Source organism: Opisthorchis viverrini, assembly GCF_000715545.1.
Source record: "Opisthorchis viverrini unplaced genomic scaffold opera_v5_44, whole genome shotgun sequence".
In the NCBI taxonomy this organism is placed as follows: domain Eukaryota; kingdom Metazoa; phylum Platyhelminthes; class Trematoda; order Opisthorchiida; family Opisthorchiidae; genus Opisthorchis; species Opisthorchis viverrini.
In genome coordinates, this window is record NW_008751700.1 from 1,502,980 (window position 1) to 1,509,043 (window position 6,064).

At 47.4% G+C, this 6,064-nt stretch overlaps 1 protein-coding gene across 1 annotated transcript in view; it reads left to right on the top strand.

Annotated features, from left to right (window-relative positions):
• Positions 1-6,064, top strand: part of T265_13188 (hypothetical protein) — a gene marked incomplete at both ends in the record, with an annotated part of 66,974 nt that overhangs the window by 36,455 nt on the left and 24,455 nt on the right. The gene's annotated exons all lie outside the window — the stretch shown is intronic.

A 6,064-nucleotide genomic window follows, 5' to 3' on the forward strand; every position in this document is an offset into this window, starting at 1 on the left:
TATTGGTAGAAAATAGGAGAGCCTTGGATGTTAGCAGACGCGCAGCATGCTTCTCATTCCGGAATCGCATTATTGTTGGGCAACCCGTGGATGGTTTCGGCTTTCTGAGCCACTGAGCTGTACATGCATGGTCCAGCATGCCACATGCAGTCAGGATGGCAGTTTTGGTATGCTCAAGCGGAGTTCGATCAGGTGCGTTAAGTATAAGGGCCTGATGCTGGCATTTGTTGCGTTCACGATTCTCAGACGCAATCGTGTCAATAAGGTTTAGCGCTTTTTCTAGACTGGTAGGATCGCATGTTGCGTTGGGAGTCGGGAGGTATGCGATCGACTATATGGTTCTGAGGGAGAACATCTCATTTTCCATTTTGTGCAGACGTTTTCTGGGAATTTTAGGTCTTTCAGGACTTGAGATTCTAGTGTTAGCTTTGAGGGAAGGGAGTTACCAGGTTAAGAGGGAAAAGACATACCACTTAGAAATACTGGACAATCTGAGGTTGTTTGGGATACTGTCTTCGCTTGCCTCGAAATGTGAGCGGATTGAAAGCTGGGTCTTCCGACTGTGAGCCCCTTCTGTGTGCATACTGGAGGGTAGACGACGCGAATTTGGAGTCTGACAACTGCTTTGATGAAGACGGGAACCGTGCCATAATGAGATACTCCGGAGCAGTTCGCGGAATAATCGATTTGGGGGAAAACGGTTGAGAGAGCTATAGGGTAGTAGGGAAACTACAGATCATATTGTGATGGTCATAGTCAGTCTAGGCCACCTATATGACCTGGTTATGTAGATGGGACTGTGAAAATACGAGACAGTGGAGGCACTTCGATTATATAGATGAGGACTTAACGTGCTAGAAGAACTAGGGGCTAACACTGATTAGGCCTACTGAAGAAGGGAGGCTTGCTGACCTTTGTGATCGCAGCTGATTGGAGGACCACCTCAAAAAATAGTTATCCAGTATAAAAACTGCTTAAAAACCTACGGATGCTCTAGAATCCAGAAAAATTTCTACAACACCTGACCTCGGTATACCCTGCGGACATGGCGCCCTGTAGCGGCACCGTTATGCGGCCATATACATTCCCACCCTCGGTGCATCTTCGTTAGTTCTGAACCTCGCCTGTAATTCAGGAACTCTATAAAAGGGTACCGCGGTTTTCAGTCTGTAGCTGCTGGTTTGGACTTGTCCCGGTTTTCATGCATCTAGGCACTGTATGAAATATGGGCAAATGAGAACTGTTTTTCCGAAGCTCGTGGTGAGCAGTAACGCGCGATGTTGTTTCCACCTTCGACTTAGCTGGGATCGCATTACACTTACTGCATTTCATCAGAGAGGTGAACTCTGCAGATCCTACCGGTTCCCTGGAGAGATTACATACATATGAGGCATAAAGACATTGTTAGACCTTGAACTTCAGAAGTCGCAGTCGACGCCCATCGGGAAATTTCGCTATGTGCCAGCAGTTGCCTGGAGCAAACTCAGTAATAAAGCAAACGTAATCTTATATTTCTGTTCATTTAAGCAATAGATTTTAGCTAAGCTATATTCTTGTCTATCATCTAGGCATCTATCGCCCAAGCATTCTTTATCTGTCGGTTTGAACGTTCACCCGTCCGCAACGTTCACATTGCAACGGGCCGATCATGCCTCATTTGTCATCCTCACTACGAGTTGAGGAATCAACATATCAGGGATGATTTTTGCGTTATTGAAATCATCATTGTGTGTCATTTCAGATTTGTCATCAACTTCTGAAACGCTACAAGTGGATCCCGACACTTAACCGGAAATACTTCTCCATCTGTCTCCAGGATGTTATACCTAGACGCTGATAACGGAGAAAGATACTGCTCTCGGTAGACGATTTGGCAAGCGCAACACATGGAGGAACCATCCTGTTGATATCATTACATTTCCCCGTCATTGATTCACCTGCTACGCAACTCAACAAGCGTTTTCTAATTGCCCCGTTACGGATTCGTTGACGACATCCGGTATCGCCTCACTTCCTCAGCCCTAAACCACGTAAGTTGGCTCCAGCTGCTGCCTTTTCGGTCACCGGAAAACGGTAGAGCGGGTAAGATGTAGCGTTAGCGGCACGATCAGTTAGTTGGCGGTGTACATTGCTCTGATGCCCTACAGCCATGAGTTGAAGCAACCAATGTTGAAGCATAAAGTGGGGGAGGAGGGGATCCGTTTCGTCACGAAGAGACTGGAACTTATCGCAGTGTGACGGTTTATGTGCATTCGTGACCCACTAAGCCATACTGGGTGGTGTCCGTCCGCCACTGTCTCTCATACCAGCTTGGTCAATGGTTAGAAATCTAGCCAACAATCTCTCCTGGATTGCCTGGCTTGTGGGTTGAAACTTGGCAAGTCGTTCTATTAAAATTGAAATGCACTTGCGTTTTCCGCCAAACGACGCTGTCTTGTGGTCAGGCTTTTGGGCCAAAGGTGTTGTTTGAAGACCCTAATCGTCCTCCTGTCTAGGTGTGGGCTTCCTGATGGTATCCCAGCCCGTGTACAACCACGAACTGCACACATACAAATAAACTCATGCCGCGGCGGCCGCCTTGCAGTGCCATCAGCCTTGTTGCCTTACTCGCTACATATAGTAGGGTGGGTAAGTAAAAACAGACTACTGTTGACGCCTCCCTTTTTCCCCTTTCATATACTTCCTCCCCCGCCACCCACCCCATTAATAACTCTCTCCTTGTAGGCTTAGCACTTAGGACTGATGACTCTGTTCGTCTTGCATCGGTTTTGTGTGCAGCATCTGCCCGTCACATGGCACCGACACCCTAAGGTATCTCCAAGTAAAACTTCAAGCCCCAAAACCCAATCTATCTGGACACCTTCAACGCCCGCACTCTGAGGCAAGCAGGACAATAAGCTGCTCTTGCTCTCACATTGGACTCGCTTGGCATTGATGTGCGCTGTGTCTCAGAAACAAGAATCCAAGATGCAGGCACAGTGATTGAGCTGACCCCATCAGTCCCCACTCTCTTCCGACTGAGCACCTCTGGTAGTCCATAGGCTGCTGCAGCGGGATGTGCAAGAGTTGGTATCGTCCTGAGTCGCCGGACGAAAGTACCCTTGGTTGACTGGATATCCGTTGATAGTCGCATCTGTGTGGTTCGTCTGGAAATGTCTGGGGAGCCTCACAAGCGGCAAGTTGATAGATGTGTGTTTATCGCGTCTGCCTACGCCTCAACTGACTGTAGCTCCGACGCCGTCAAAGTCAGGTTTTATGACGCCCAAATGCCCTGCTGCGGCGACCTAATGCGCAGATATCTTGGTGGTTGCCGGCGAATGCACAAGTGGGAAGGCTTAAAGTATTCAGGACATAACTCGACGAATTACCAGACAAGTGAAAGTGAGCACGTGTACCGACCGTGAAGTCTGTTGCACACAGAAATCCAAGGAAATAGAAGAGTCCCAGAAAGCCAGTAGTACCCGAAGATTATTTCATTTGATCCGCTCGACTGACCCCCGGAAACCTCCTGTGAGTGAAACTATCAGGGATCTCAGAGGTTTATGACTGCCGAGTTTCCGGTCCGGATGACCCCCCGCCCGCATTCTGACAGGGGACGTGATGAATCCTCGGATTTCTAAGGTGTCCACAACTATAGATAAAGTCTGTTGGAAGAAGCAGATATTAACACACTCAAAGGATGCATTCAGCAGTACAAGCTAAGGTGGCAGAGTCATTGGTTACGCATGTCGGGGACAGCACTGTATACGGCGCCTAATTCGGAGTGGCGGAAACCTAGAGGTGAACAGAATTTGACGTGGCAGAATTAGCTGTACGTTGCTTTCGAAAGCTTTCGCGCTGTTCGCTTCCCAGGATGGGGTCTACTAGATCCTGTCTGTGTTTGACTGGAGACTGAACAATATGGTTGCCGACCGATGTCAGTGATGTTCATTCTGCCGGCTTCTACCCAGGTTGTCCGGCTGTGTTGGAGGTGTAGGCGTCTCCTCTACTTCTTGTAGGTTAACCCTAGATACACTCTGGCCTGATCCAGCAAGTGAAATCACTCGCAAATCGAGTCCCACTACGTAGTGGTACCTTGTTCGTTTCTATGGTAGGTATTCCTCTTGGTTTTTCGGCAGTCCGGGCAACAAGTAAAGATCACTCGAACGCCAACCTTCCACACAGTACTTAAACATCAAGCTCGAGCACAAGAATTCGGGTAATATTCGGACTGGCTAACAGTGAACTAAAACTTACCTGATTTATAACTCATAAAGGTTGGAAGACCGGCGTTAATTGCTACAGATATAGGACCATGATGTCCGACGGCACTTTTTAGCTCGGACTCTTGGCCCCCCGGTAAATCGATGTATCCGGTGACCCTGACAACGGCTTCCTTCAAGTTGAAACGGCAAGTGGGATTGGCGGCACCAGTTTCGCCAGAAATGTAGGGATAACTAGCTTCCGTGTCTATCCCATTTGAATCCCTCACATATTTAAACGCATTGTCCATCAGTCCGCCATTGCATGCGTTGTTGCCGTACTCGGAACTACAGTCAACAAGTTGTTGCTCTGAAAGACTGACAAGGTTGCCGGTTGCCAAAAAATTTTGACCCTCTATCGCACCAGTAGCTGAAAACGCCCAACAAGAACCGCAATTGCCTTGGTTCTTTACTGGAGTAACCGCGCCTTTGATGCGCCAGTCGATTTCCGATGGTGGTGGTGCAGCAACTGCAATGTACTTTGAACCGTCTCTTGAAGTGTTGAGACCACCACTGAAACACCGCAGCTTCCTCAACTCTTCATCAGTCTGAAAACGAATCGTGTGCATAACAAGGCCACTTACCTTATCACTGAATTCATTTATACCCATTGTGTAAGAAACTTGACCCTGGATGAACCGCACGTTATGCTTGCTGATTCTGGCGAAGTTGTTAGCGAAGATCCTGAATCTTCGCTCGTGCTCGGATGCATCAATATAATTTCGGTTGTAAGTTACCATAAAATGCTTCCATATACTGCTTAGGGTAAAATTCCAATCGACTCCGATGAGGTCCTGCATGTGTATTGAGTCTAATGGGGTTAATGGGCTGGCCCCGTTCCAGATACTCATTTTTTGAGCTGGTGTTAATTTCCTCCATTGGACTGTAAGTGAGTCACACGAGATTAGATAAGTACTCCAAAAAGTTGCCAAGATCACCAGAGCGAACATCATGAGAGGAAATCAAACCCGTAACAGCTGGAGGTCGGCTTCCAACCTTTGTGCTTCAGTTCACCACAAACCGTTCACTTCAGTACAGTTTTGTTTGCTGGTCGTAGGATTGTGCTGGTGCTCACACCTGGGAGGTCATTCAATCCGGGCCAGTAAACCAAAATCGTATCAGATGTTGGATGGCATGTCGATGGCGAAGGTGTCAGTAGTGTTAAAATGTTATGAATCAATCGGAGGAATGGTTGGATAGCAAGAACTGAAGCGAGGGTGTTATTACAAACAACAAACTCTTGATACTGGATGCTCGCAGGAGATGTTTGCATAGATACCCCTTGACCAGTGTATCCAACAAGTCCCCCATTATTGTGGCAGCGTAAGGAAGGGAAATCTGACAAACGACAGAGAGAAATGTTGTTTATGTAGATCAGTATACAGAATGGAACTCTTCTGAGGGCTACTCGAAGAGGAATATGGTTAGCGTATCATCAGTAATGTGAACAGCCACAAAGCCTTCATATACTTTCTGGCAATAATCACCATTCACTTCTGGTATCGGAAGGTACAAAGAAAGGAACACACAGATCAACAGCCACCTGATCAATTACCAAACAATACACCCGAGCTACCAATATTCCAACATATTACCGACATCGAGATGGGTTCCCTCATGAAGAATGCCGATATCCGTCCTAACCAAACTGCGAATCAGAACATCGTGCGTGTAATTCCTGGATCAAATTAGGAGATCCGTTCAACCATTCTTGTCTGAGACGAGCATTGGACGCACACACCCACCCATGCTTCGTGCTACAGTTAAATCGTTCCATTCACCAAACTATCGTGGAAGGGGTACTTCACATGCTAATATCTCGA